This window comes from Callithrix jacchus, chromosome 3, assembly GCF_049354715.1.
Source record: "Callithrix jacchus isolate 240 chromosome 3, calJac240_pri, whole genome shotgun sequence".
Lineage (NCBI taxonomy): Eukaryota > Metazoa > Chordata > Mammalia > Primates > Cebidae > Callithrix > Callithrix jacchus.
The window spans coordinates 65,295,880-65,311,112 of record NC_133504.1 but is presented as its reverse complement, the minus strand read 5'-3'; the positions used below and the strand labels follow the sequence as shown (position 1 = coordinate 65,311,112).

Below are 15,233 nucleotides of genomic sequence, written 5' to 3'. Positions count from 1 at the left end.
ATTGTCTGCCAGATTTCTCCACTTTAACTTTACTCTTTTTAAAATCAGTATTTTGGGGGAGATATTTGGAGATTATGTAAATATCTTGTTTCTCATAATTGTATATTCTAATTTTAGCAGACTTGTCCGAGACAATTATATGGTACTTGCCAAGTAATGAGATTCTATTTCCACTATTCTTTCTCTATTTATTGATTAGAAGTCTACTGTGTGGAAAAGCTTTCCTTTGTCCCCCCTTTCTTACTTATCCAATTATGCACTTGTATTTGTGATCTTAATAATCTATTGCCATCATTATTTATGTTCTTGATCAATTTATCTCAGTTTGGGTCACTGAGAGCCACTTCTAGTTAGCGCCTATGTTTTTTGGCATGTGTTCATCATTAGTTGAAGCCTCCTTTATTTCTTAACCGCAACAGATGTCTCAGACTCATCTTGTTCTTTCTGCCCCATGTACCTAAAATCAGGCCTTGATCCAAAGATCTGTTTCCTTTTAAAGAAGAAAAGAGTGAATCGAAGGTTTGAATGCCAGATGTGCTGATTGCTATTAAAATGTCATTGCTTCTAGGTCTCAGTGGTTAAAACAAATATACACACATTCATACATAAACATGTGCATCTATGTTTCTTCATATAACTACATATTCTTTTCCTTTTCTATCTAACAGGAAAAAAGTAAACTTAAGTGCATACTGGTGCTTTTGATTCTGACTGAACACCATAAGTTTTATTCTAATCTCCACTCTTCCCTTATTTCTAAATTATTTTTCTAAAATAAAATCACTTAGTTTTGTTTTAGGTGATATATTCAGTATGATTAAGTGTTTGCTTTTTATTTGTTTTTTTTAAATTTCCACTTTTATTGTAGATATGAGGGTATATGTGAGGGTTTGTTATGGGGGCATATTGCATAATGCTCGGGTTTGGAGTATGACTGAATCCATCACCCAGGTAGTGAGTATAGAGCCCAAGAAGTATTTTCTATGGAACTTCTCACATTCTAGCAAACTGGTTGTTAATTAGCACAAGCACCTGTAATAGTGCCTGTGCTATATTTAGTAATCAAAAAATATATGTTAAATAAATAAACAAATGTATAAATTTATGGTTGAATATCATAATGATTACTTAAAATGTAACATAATTCCAAAGGAGAAAACTTTTTTCTAATAAGGCTCACTTGGCTACACTTTCTAATGTACTATTTCCCTCAAATCTGTAGTTGCTTCATTATTGTTTGGAATTTTGCATTAGTTGTCAACAAACAAAAAATATAGATTATACCACAGCCCTTTTATTGCTTGCATTTCTTGAGATATATGAATATATTTTATATCTTTGATGCCCTGTATTTTCTATTTATTGCTTTTGTTGCTTAAGAACTTCTAGAAAAAGATAAATACTAATTATGTTAGAAATTGTCAAAGGATGATTGCACTACAAAATTCTCTAATATAGTAACCACTCAAAAATTCCTTCTTCATCATAGTACAGTGGTTTTTTAAAAATAGAGTGGCTTATTTTTGTTTCACAGAAAATAATCAAATTATGATAGCCAGAATATTATGGATTGAGTCACATAGGATATTCTAATAATACTACTTGTGATGAAAGTATTGAGGAGGTCTTAAGACCACAGAATATTTGTTTAATAGTGTCGGAATTCATTTTAACACCATGAAAAGGGTATGTATTTGTTCAATTTTCACTCACTGCACAAAGAATTAGATAAAAGAAGATTTTCAGTAATAGCATTCATTTTGAGTCTTACCAATCCTTTTAGTTTTGGTATAACAAAAAGGCTATTAGCTTTTACTCTGTTGTGCTGAATTTTGATGATTTCTGACAGTCTTCACTGAGATGCTCAAAGGCATGAGACTTGCCAGTTGAATAACTTAAGGTCTCATAAAATTTACCGGCAACAAAAAAGCTGTTTCTGTCTCTTAACTTTTTGATGTGTTGCCTTTTTCTAATCCTCTTCTGAGAACCTATTTAAAGGACAATAAAAATTTTGTTTTTGTGTGTTGAAAGTTTTCTCCATTATCAAGAGAGTAGTCAGCTCTTAACTTTAGAATTATAGCATAAATAGGTATGAAAAATAAGCACACAATTATTAAGAAAATTAATCAAATTTTTATACTAACATATAGTAACTATAACAACATTATTGTGTATTGTGTTTTGTAGCATTTTGCAGAAAAAAGTAACCTGTTCAAATTTTTAGACGGAAATAGTGAGAAACAGAATTTTGTCATTTTCAGGAACAAGGAAATAACTTGTGAAAAAGTGAATGCTTTTCTTTAAATAATATGCTAGTGAAAAGCTGAGATATCAATGTCTAAATATCACAAAACTTTCATTTTAATAAATGTTTTACTGTATATTTGTATTTTATTGTCTAAGAAAGAAATGTGTATCTTGTTACACCTGAGAACTTGAACTGATAATTTAATACTGTTGTTCAAACAATTTTATATTAAATATATAATGAGAGAGAAAAATTATTCTGTTGTAGGAATATTTTGAAGAAATAATTTTCCATAAAATATCGTGTTAAGATCTTGCCTTTCAGCCTCTCTGGATGAAGAAATGCACACTTATAATCATTGAAGGAAGATAATTTTCCTTGTTTTCCGCAAACCAGAAACATATTAGGCTACTAAATATGTAATTTAAAATATACAGAATAAAGGTATTTATATAAACTAAGAATTATATAGCAATGAATACATATACAAATAGTATAAAATACTAAAAATAGTATTTTCACATTTATTAATTACTATGTGTATTATAGAACTCTTAGTTTCTTTATGTTTCTATTCTTATTATACTAGGCTTCTTATAATTACTAATACATATAAACTACTATTTATATGAATTTGTTATAATACGTGTATATGTATAATATGTATATTGTAATAACTAATACACATAAACTATTTACAGTTATACATACTATGATAACTAATAAATATATACCTCTTATTGTCAAAATTGTTTTAAGTATTCAAAGATAAACACACCAATATGTTTTCTACACTAGGTATTCCAAGAAGCACTCATAAAACTCATGATTTTCATATAGCAGTGATTACAGACTTGCTATTTCTATCATTCCCATTTTATAGATTAAGAGCACAAGGCCCATTTTGGTGTCATTTAACCATGTCTTAGAGCCAATTCCCAGATATTTTTGTCCACTTGTTTTGTCCTGAAGAATGAAGAGTAGAATCAGCATCAAGTTTGTGCTAAGCAAGTACGATAATAAGAAAGTACCACAAATGCTGATTAGATCATGAAAATAGTTTTGCTTTTAGGCTACCAGAAAAGATAAGATATATGAAACAATCAAAGTGAATAATTGTATAAACCAGAGGAATTAGAATATAAATAAGCCAGGAGAAATAGGAATAAGCCAAAAAAAAAGTGTCTATTTCTTATTTAAACCTAAAGGGAGATAAATTAATTCAATCTATACACATTTATTTTGCTACTTCATTAGAAATAAATATCTTCTCTGAGAAAAAAAACCTACTTTACTTAATTTTTATCACATTATTTAATAAATAACGTATTACCAAAACAGGGACCAACCCAAAGTGTTTTACTCATTTATTTTCATGTAATATATAGGGCCAAGTATATTGAGATATTAGTTATACTATATTTTGCTTAGTAGTGCCTGACAGTTGGATTATTTTATCATTACACAGTATAGCTTGCTGACTATGAGAAAATTAAATAAGATAAATTGGAGAGACTGTCAGCAGCAAACTATGGTTAAGTATATATGCAAATACGTATCTATTTATCTATCTTATCTGTCTGTCTGTCTATCTATATATATAACTTGTTTTCTTTCATTTATGTCTGGATCTCCACCAAACACCAGGCAGAGGAGGTAGAAGAAGTAATGGAAAAAACCCACGGGCGACATCATCAACTAAACCAGGTGACAAATAATCAGCGTAAAACCAAGAATACAAGAGTAATTGTCCTAATCCTTGCCAGCATGGGACCAGTACCTTGTGGGGTTAATGGCAAAGATAAAATTGAGATTAAAGGAAGTATTGGAAAATCTTACTATCACTAAACTACAACAAGAAATCATCAATAATACTTACCTCCAAAAGAAAAAGACATTAACCTGAAGAAAAATAATCAGAACAAAATAAAAATTAACTAGATAATCAGATAATCAGAGACAATAAAGATAATTTTTAGTAAATAAGCTTCAGAAAAAAAATTAATTTGAAGGTACATAAAATCAAATAGGAATAGTACAAAATATAGTAAGAGATACAGAGTTTAAAAATAAGAGTAGAAAACAGAAATTGAGAGATTAAAAATATCTAAAAATTTTCTAAATGCATAACTTAGGCAAGAAATTGTAATACTCATGTAATTGTTATTTCTGAGAACAATAATTAAAAATAATATAAATTATTTGAGTATGTAAATAAAAGGATAAGAAGTTCATGTTGATAATAGATTTCTTGACAGCAACATTTTATAGAGGATGATAATAAAGAAACGTTTTAATGATTATGAAAGAGCAAACACAGTAGCCAGATGAGATTCTATTTATCTGTACTATGCATCACATCTAAGGAATGAAGAACATCATAAACATTTATTATTTTTGAAAACATTGTTCTTATGATCTTTTTTTTAGAAATGTCCTATTTACTGACAATAAGACAAACATCAGGTGAAGCTTCTGGATAAGCGTTAAATATGTTTAATTTTATAATTAAGAACAAGTAATGGGGATTAAAGTGACAAAATATGATGCTGTTAGATATGTTAAACATGATAATGCAACTCAACAACAAACAGAAAAAAGGAGAAGATAAAGAAAGTAGAAGAATCTTAATGAATATCTCAGAAATATCTAACTTTCATTAAAAAAATCAAATAAAAGCAAATGCTAAGTCAAAAGAGAGAAGAAAGAGTTTACTAGAGATTATTACTAATTGAAGAAAACAAAAGACAATATTAAAATACACTAAAAGACTAGTGTATTTTATTATAATATTATTGTAAGATAATAATAAGAATAAATACAGAAACATTTATATGTTATACCAAATGATTATATCATCCCTTTCAAATAAAAGTGTAACTACAGGGCAAGATTTTATATAAATCATTTAAATAGCAAAAAATTATATAACAGCACTTAACACTAGAATAATCGGTATATCAAAAACACAAATGGACTTAATTCACCATTAAATTTTTAAATCGGCTAATGGAGCAGAATCCAATCTATTCTCTATGCAAGAAACATACTAAATGAAGCAATTCAGAATGATTTAATGTAAAAAAAGATCAAAGATAGATCTTGTATGATAGCAAGATCCTGAAATAGTTGTCAGAATTCTGCTATGAGACAACATAAAATTTAGAACAAAATAAATATAACAGGATAAGGAAGGAAAATTTATTCTACAGAAGGCTTCATGCTTCATTCTACATTATAAATAAAATAGATGTTAATAACATGGACCAAGTTATAATTTTCATAAAGCAGAAATAAATTGAAAGAAGGCAGACATTAAACCTGGAGATTTTAACATAGCTTATTAATTTGCAAGTCCTTGAAGAGTGTAAATAAGCCTCACTTTCAGAAATTTATAAAAATCTCCACATATTCTGACAAAGACTTGTTCATTGATCAAACTGCAGTCAGATTTTTGAGCTCTCCTCTCAACTAGATCTCCACGTAGGCCCCTGTATGTCCTTGCCTAGTCTCCATAGCTCACTTTTAACAGGAATCCTGCTAAGTCTACATAGAATCTCCCACTCTTGATATCTGATCACCCTTGACCTGCCTTCAGCAAGAATCCTGTTAATTTGGTTTAGTAAGATTTCCCCTACTTTTGATGTTTCCTCTTAGTATTATATTTAATCCACTGACCCCCTTACACAACTCTTTTGCTATACATTTCCTTTTGTGCTTGTATTGGAATTGAGCTCATTTCTATACTAAAGTCTCTTTTTCTGTGTTGCAATAATTTCTGAATAAAATCTTTCTTTGCTGTTTTAATTACCCTCTGGCTCTGGTTCTCTATGACATTACTCTTTGAATAATCAATTTAGGGGAAAAGAATAAATTCAAGGAGACAAAGTCAGAGACTATTATCCAGATATAGAAGAGAGATAATGATGATGATGTCTAGGCTTCTTGAAGTCTCATCTTTTGTATGTGTATCTTTGATACTGGCCATATTATAATATACATATTCAAAAATATGTGTATATTGTTGAAATTGAGTTGAGAATAAATAGCTGAGGTGGCAAGAAAAAAAAGGGTTGGTATATTTTAAAAGAAATCTATAATGAATACTGTTTTGAAGAAGTTATCAACTTGATGATCATCAAAACAATACTCCCATTAGCATTATGGATAAGAAACTAGGTTAGAAAGAAACAAATGGATTCTTCATTCCAGAATTGGGGAGAAATAGAACATCTAAAAACTAATTTGAAATACAAGAAATGCAACATGAACTATAATAACCATTCATATCAATATATATTAGAGGATTTCAGGTTCAGGCCACAATAAAATGCCATAGAGTGAACAAACTCACACGTGAAGTTGACTATAAAAACTATGCAAAATATGTTTGACAACTATTGGAAGGTACTGGAGAACAACCAATCTATACAGAGCTTGAGAGAAATTATTAAAAATAAATAATTATACACTATAAATTATATTCACTCAGATGACGTGAAGAAAGAAAGCATGAACAGAAAGTGAAGTTTTAGTGTTGAGGTGACAGAGATTAGAATTTGGAGTATTGAGCCCGTATGGGGCTCATGAGACAAATTTCCAAGAAGGAGGTAACCACAAAGAGAGAGCCTAAATATCTCCATACAAATGTCCTTTAAGTGTGGCCAGTATCAAAATACACATACAAAAGGTGAGACTTCAAGAAGCCTAGCAGAAAACAATAAATGGGAGGTTGGAGTGTTGAGTTTAAATTTCAGCTAGTGATTTAGAGAAGAAAGAGGTTGTGGTTCAAACAGGTAATTATAGAGGGTGAGATGGGAGTGAGAAACTACATTAAATATGGACATTGTTCAGATTTTAGGTTTTATTCAGGGTGTTCTATGCAGGTTGCTTCCAACACTGTAAGTTATTTATTACTTACATATAAAAGATGACCATGAATAGGCATAAGATGAAAGTATGTCATTCATTAATCAAAATAATGATTAATTCAGTTATCATTGAGATTCAATTAAAAAGTATATTATTTCATCACATTCACAGAGTCAATGAGAAAAAAATCACATCATTTCAGTAGATGCAGATACATAAGATCTGTATCCTAACAGATATTGGTACAAAGAATGAATTGATAAAATTCATCAGCAATTTATTTTATATATATGCTCTTATTAAACTAGAATTTAAAGGCACTTCATTAACTTGATATAATATATATCTTTTGAAATCCAATAAACAATATCTTATGACATAATAATGTGGGTATGTTAAAAGACCTGCTCTTAAACCTGGGAACAAGAAAAAAATTCTCTGTTATTTCCTATGTTGCTGTAATAATTGCCATAAACTGGGTAGCTTAAAGCAACACAAACATTTTCTCTTATAGTTCTGAAGACCAGAAATTCATAATCAGTATCAGTGGGCCAAAACCAAGGTGTGAACAGCACCCAGAGTTTTTCAGAGAACTCAGGGGAGAATAATTCTAGAAATTATTCCACAAATGCAGCTTCTAGAAATACATTTCTTGGCTTATGGCCCATTCCTCTATCTTCAAAGATAGCAATATATCATTCTCAATTCTTTCTCCACTTCCATGATCACATAACTTAGATTCTGTGTCAAATCTCCCTCTCCAATACTCTTATAAGGACACTTATGATTGCAGTTAGAGCTCACCAGGATAATCCATGATTATCTTCTCTCACAAAATTCTTTATTTAATCACATCTGCAATTCTCTTTGCCATAAAAGGTAATATTTACAGGTACTAGGGTTAATACCTGATATCTCTAGAGGTATCTTTTACACATTGTAATTTTCTGAATATTTTTTGAGAAAGTTTGGTCTGAAGAAGAAAAATAAGTAGTTCTATATTTGTGAGACATGTAGACTGAAGAGAATTTTTATTTTTTAATGTGATATATAAAAGCACATTTATATTACAATAGCAATGATCGAGAAGATAAATGAAAGTGAGGCAGAAGGAAGAAAATTTGACAATGGCAACCGTGGAAGTCCTGCAGGAGAAAAGCTTGGATGGGATACTGAATAAAAGTTGCAATATGACTTTTTGATGCATACTTTCACACCATTTTTTTCACAATGCTTTCTACATTGATTTGTACTTCTTTCCCATTAATAAATATTAATTTGACTGAAAATGATTGACTGAGACTGAAGCAAATGAAATAGAAAAGACAGAACAAGGAATTCTCAATTACATAAATGGAATATTATAGTTAGTAAATCACAAATGAAAGAGGCATATGATACTTGATAAAAAGGTCTCCATATATCCGATAAGAAGCTATAAAATTTATGTACTATCTATTTCTAGAATTTCCACCACAAAGGAAAAATAATGACATAGGGGCTCACTTAAAGGACACAACTTGTACTTGGTTACATATGTATACAATCTCTGCTTTAATTGCTTTTGGGTGGATTGTATTGTGTAGTTTCAATGTGGTCACTATTATCTTTTATGAACATATACAACAAAGTAATATACCTTTACATAATGTCTATAGCTCTACTGTAATTTAAGGCTTAATGGCTCAAAAATGCTAAATTACAAAATAGACAAAGATTTTTGTTAAATACAGATTAACGTAACATTATATTATATATGATAAGGGTATGTAAAACTTAACCATTAAGGTGGATGGAAGAGAAAGATAGAAACCTAGAATATAGTACTAGAAAATCCAGAAACATCGTAGAGATGAGTTCAATAATTTGGTTCTATGTAAGAGGCCATCAAACTACAAACCACAGAGCTAATCAGGCCACTGATTGACTTTAGTAAACAAAGTTTTATTAGAATAAAGTGACATCCTTTTATCTATTGTCTATGGCTACTTAAGTACTACAATGGCACATATGAGTACTTGTGACAGAGATCACCCGGCTCATACCTTCTAAAATACTTAATAGTTGGCCCTTCACAGAAAGGTTTGAGAGCTACTGCCCTAAGGAATCTCAGGTTCAAAGTCAGTCATGAATCAGATTTGCTTGGTGCGGCCATGTTTTAATTCCTTTCCAATGACAATAATTGTTACTGCCTCTAGACAGAAGATTCAAATTATTTAAGGTTTCATTATTAGGAATAGTCATTTAATTAAGCCATAGTTATTACTTCAAGTATAATTAATTAGTGAAGGTATATTGCTTTTATGGGATATAATTAATAGGAAAATAGGTTACTGCTCTCTAGTGTAGTTATAATTTAAATGCTGTGGCTTTATATAATTTAAAGATAGAGTCTGTTTATTGTTAATTATGCTTCACATCATCTAGCTCATGTGAGATAGCTCTGGTATAGCACATTATTTACATTTACTGATGATTTATTTTAGATATAATGGATGGTTAGGAAAGATCATGGTGAAGAAAGTAGTAGTCATGAAAATGTGCCCAGAAATGGTGATGGAGAAGATAAATCCATGTATTCATTTAATAAATTATGTTTTCATTAAAGCAAATAAAAATAGTTTTTACTATGAACATTCTTATAAAAATATCTGTTATATAATTAATCTTATAATTCTGAATGAAATGGGTGAAAGCATCATTTACACTGTAAGCATTTACCCTGAACATTGTTATTTGGTCTTATTAGCAAAAAATATTGCACTTGCAATGGTTTAGCAAATACAGGTAAAGAACTCTAAATCATAAAGAACCTAAAATGTAGAATTTTCAGCATTATTACCTATTTAATGGCACATTGAGGTTTATTTGTTACTAAACTTAGTAACTCGATTATGGGAGTTTTATATACCTTCTGTGTCCTGTTTGTTTGCACAAGTTTGTTTATGGTGAAGTGCAAAGCATTTTAGTTAAAGGGATTTGAGGCACAGATGACAAATAATTACAGAAAAATATAACATAACTGCACATGGAATATAAAGCAGGTTTGGATTGTATTACTTTTGTCATTTTTTGTTTCCAAAAGGGAATGGTGGGTCATATCTAAGCCAAAATTTTTAGATGAAACACTGCCAAAGAAGAGTGAAGAGAACTTTTATCTAATGGTCAAAATAGAAGGTAACACCCATAAAATATACTCTATGTTGTGTAATAAGTGAATAGGATCTTTACACAATATTTTTTCTAGCTTTAATTGTTTAGGAAACTTTTCTAATTGGCAATTACTTTTCATAGAAAAATTTGATCCAGACTTTTTTTTTTTTTTTTTTTTGAGACGGAGTTTCGCTCTTGTTACCCAGGCTGGAGTGCAATGGCGCGATCTCGGCTCACCGCAACCTCCGCCCCCTGGGTTCAGGCAATTCTCCTGCCTCAGCCTCCTGAGTAGCTGGGATTACAGGCACGCGCCACCATGCCCAGCTAATTTTTTGTAATTTTTAGTAGAGACGGGCTTTCACCATGTTGACCAGAATGGTCTCGATCTGTTTACCTCGTGATCCACCCGCCTCGGCCTCCCAAAGTGCTGGGATTACAGGCTTGAGCCACCGCGCCCGGCCTGATCCAGACTTTTATGTGGAAATTCCCTTTAAATTAACTTGCTGAAATTATTAACGAAGTTAAAAGCCTATTTTTCCAGACTGATACTCTCAAGACATACAAAAAACAGTCACATTGAAACAATCAGTTGATTACCCTCATGATGCCTGCATGTGTTTGTTTCATGTCAGACACACCTGAGGTCTGTAACTGAATACATAAAGAGTGCGCTCGTGGAAGAAATGAGATTGGCTTAAGCTGGTCCTATGGCAGAATCAACGTAGCTTCAAGTTCACCATTAGCAGGAGAGCTGCCAAGAAAATATATTGGTTCTCAACTCTCAGACAACTGCCATGCCTAGAACTTTTGGCCTTGTCAATCATTGGCCAGTAATAGACATTAACACCTCACAGCAGATACTATTTCCTTGTAGTAACTGAACTACATCAGAAAACCAAGGTGAGCAAAAAAAAACAATCTCTAAAGGTCAGTAGTCTAAAATCAATTCATTCATACAAATTCCTCATTTCACCTGTCCATGGTGTTGCTTATGAGTCTACTCCTGGGTCCTTGTCACCTTTATACTGTGATCTAGGGGCAAAGCAGCCACTCCTGAACGTTGAAAGTTACTGTAGTCAAGGAAAAGAGAATGTTTTTAGGCACACTCTGAATTTTCACCTCTAGAAAGAAATAGACACTTTAGTCTACTAACATTTCAATAAGCCAAAGGAAATCACATTCTATAATTGAGTTCAACAGGGCAGTGAGCTATATCCTACCATGTGTATGACGAAGCCAAAAAAAAAATGTAAGCAATCCTAATGGTTATCACCTTATATGTATCCATACATATTATTATGGTTGCTTTCACTGTAAAAGTAGTCACTGCAGAATCATCCTAGGATCTCACTATATCAGGATAATTAATATTAGTTTCTGAATCAAACTGCAAATATCAGTGACAACACAATTATTTTTTTCTTTCTCATTCATATCATAGTTCAATGAAGATTAACTTTCTGAAATTCCGTAAAGGTTTTCACTGAATCCTCTGCATTTAGTGTAAAGAGGAGTATGAGAAACATTGCCTGAGGTATCATATAGCTCAGTCCAAAAGTGGCAAATATAACTTCTGCCTACATATCATTTACCAGTTAAATAGTTTCATCCTAACTGCATTTGAGGCTGAAAAATACAGCATTTCTGTATGGTCCAAAAAGGAAATAATGTCATCATCTCACCAATCTCTGTCAAGGCCAGTCCTTCTGATGCCAAAGTATCTGCCTTAATCTTCTTCCTATTATAAAACACACTGACTTCTCTTCTCAAATGAAAAATGTAGAGTTCTTTCAAGGTCTGGCATCCAACTCAAAATTTAGTATCTCTGGCCACTCATAATTCTCCCAATGAAGTCCAGATTATGTCTTCACTGCTTAGTAAAATCTAAACTTAAAAGACTAAATATGCATCCTGTGTATAAATATGCAATGGTGAAATGGGAACAAGGTGGCAGCAATAAATATTTCTCTATCACCACAGTCATTTGTTCCTATTTGCAAATCATTTCAGAAAGACATGATGAAACATCCTACACTGAGTGACAGAAATCCTCTGATTAAGACCTTATTCTTATCTCTGAGAGGAATTATCTTATCCCATGTGCACTATAGTCTCATTTCCTACCCTCCGGAAGAGTGTATAAACTTTTCCTACATAAACAGTGGCCACATTTTTGTATCAATATATTGTAAGTTCTAAGGTGTGTGTGTGTGTGTGTGTGTGTGTGTGTGTGTGTGTGTGTGTTTAAAAAGAGGAATTAAAATAGAAAAGCGTATACCTAAAAGATGTTTCTCAGAATATATCTGCATATATTCTCTACTTTTGCCATTTTAAAGAAAAATACAGTGGTCCCATTGGTCCCAGGACCCAGAGGATACCAAAATCAGCACATACTCAAGTAACGCTGTGGAACCCCAGTATACAAAAAGTCAGGCCTCCATATCTGTGGGATTTTCACCCCATGAATACTGTATTTTGATCCACATTTCATTGCAGACGCTGATTTTTTTAACTAAAAAAATATATATAAGGGGATGCACACAACTCAAGCTCATGTTGCTCAAGGGTCAACCATAATAAAGATTTTTATTTCTGTCCAATATAATTTAAATAACATAATTATGTGATCTGCGTGCCGTTAATTACATATACTAACACGTGGCATAACGATGTGTTTAAATTCCAAGAAATGGTGGCTAGCTAATTTAATTCTCATCTCTGCTCTGCCTCAGACAAGCTTTGAAGTCTTGAGCAAATCATGGATATCTGTCCCTAGCTAACTCATCTTAAGAAGGAGTTAATAAGTGGCAATTACCTTTCAGTGTTCTTATGAGGAGTGAATAATCTGTACATATCAATGCTCAGAACACAGACTGCCATACTGTATGTTCAGAATAAATTTGGCTACTAAATACATGATATAAATTAATCAAGCACAGAAAAAGTTACTACTGACAGGGAAAAGGAGAAAATATGTATTCAATATTATTTTGTCAACAATTTATAAATATGTTTCACCTGTGAGTTTCTTTTTAGTACCTTAGAAACTGTAATACCACTAAAAATTTTGATAGTTTAGAGAAGTGTTTTGTTTGGTAATGTGAAAAATAAGGTGATTGTGATAAAGCAATTTGGAAAAAAGAAATGGCATGAATCTTGGGGACAGGTACTTCCTGAGATTTCATGTTTAGGAAAGACCAAGCTAAAAATATGGAAGCACATTTATTGAGAAGACAATTTTTACTTGGTCTCATGTATTTCTGTTGATCTTACAAATAGAGAGGCACCAGCTTCCCATTTCCTACAAGTTTTCTTTTTAAAGATCTCTATTTAGTGGATAGCCTTGGGAAATCAAGATAGTGTTTATGGATGAGAGAACAGATTTCCTCACTTTCAAGTAAAACGAAGATAATGTTTCCCTCCACAGAAAACATCAGACAGGTGTCTGATGTATTAAATATTTAATCATTTATTAAATATTTAATTTGCCTGCACTTGGAGTTCTTCATTTGTGACACAAACTGTGTGTAGCATCAACTTTAACTCCTTGGCATCATCTCCAGTAAACTTGAGGAAAAATAGAAACCAAGGTAAACATGAAGCTCGTGCAACTCAAGTCTTTCAGTCTCTAACCAAAGAGTTTTGTGTCTTCTGCCAGCATCCATAAAACTGAAGCAGGCTAACATGTAGGCTCAGATCCTCCACAGTTCTTGACAATAGTCCCTTGAAATTGTCTGCAGATGCACATACCTTGGAAAAATTTTATGCATCTTTTTAAGAATAATTAATATCCTAGTTAATGACAATTATATGAAAGGATAGATTACTTTAAGCTTCTTCCCAGATTACTATAACTTTTAGAAAAATAATGTATATGCAATTTTTTCTAAGGTTATTTAGCCATTTTTGATATAAAAACAATATTGTATAAGAGAAGCTGGGAACATTTTTCACTCCATTTTTGTTCTTCAAAACAATTTTATTGCTTTTGTAAACGCCCCAATCATCCATACTGCTTGGCATAAGAGGCAAGTTTGAAGAATTATCATGTTAAAAATGTATTTTGATCATTTATTACAAATTAGTAGAAAAAACTGAAAAGGTGGAAAATTTTAGAAAAATCACGATTAATCATACTTGGAATTTGGTTATGTGATATCTCTTTATCTTTTGAAGAATACAAAGGTTGATAAACTAGTGATAATCTTCTTGTATTTCTATTTGTATTCCTCTCCAACAATCAAGAGAGTTGGTAAGGATGGTCTTTTTCATGAGTTCACCCTGGGTCCCGGGTGATTTGCATCGTTTCTCTTCATAATCCTGTATTAGTGTTTCATTCTCATGGCTGAGGGTAGTTCAGCAATACTTCTGCGTTTCAGCCAAGGAAAATGTGTGACAAGAGATGTAAAACAGTCAACTTTGTCGTTATGGAGATTAACTTAAATTTGTGTTCATAATGTAATTCATATTATACTTGATCAAAATTAATCACTGATTTGAGGTTATAAAATGTAATCTCCTGTTTGTGGACACATGTACTTAGGATTCTATTACTAAAAAAAAAAAATGAAAGAAAGCATTCTATGGACAATTAGTGGTCTCTAGCACAAGGAAATTACCAGATCATTTCCAACTCCCAATATTAAAAAAAAGTTTGTTACTGTAAATTGGAAAGGTGTATACAGGCATTCGATAACAGTAAAAATAAAAATAAAAGTAATATGTATCACCACAGAATCATTTAAAAAGATGTATATTTAACATGTGATTATTGCATTATATTTCCCTGGTAGAAAATAATATATTGGAGAAAAATTATCCTTGATTGATGTCAATTTCATGGATTTTTAAAATTTCTCTCACTGAATTCTTTTCAAAGTTAAACTTATTGAAGCCTACCAAAGATAAATAACTCTTCAGTTATTTGGTAATTTTTTTCACAGTTTCATTCTTTTTCAAC

General features: G+C 31.5%; 1 long non-coding RNA gene across 1 annotated transcript in view; it reads left to right on the top strand.

The window, feature by feature from the left end:
- Positions 1-4,201, top strand: part of LOC108590912 (uncharacterized) — an 83,824-nt gene extending 79,623 nt beyond the window's left edge. Inside the window, exon 3 of the long non-coding RNA XR_001910637.4 lies at positions 3,896-4,201. This is a non-coding gene — a long non-coding RNA (uncharacterized LOC108590912). The remainder of the gene's footprint in view (positions 1-3,895) is intronic.
- The last annotated feature ends 11,032 nt before the right edge of the window (positions 4,202-15,233 follow it).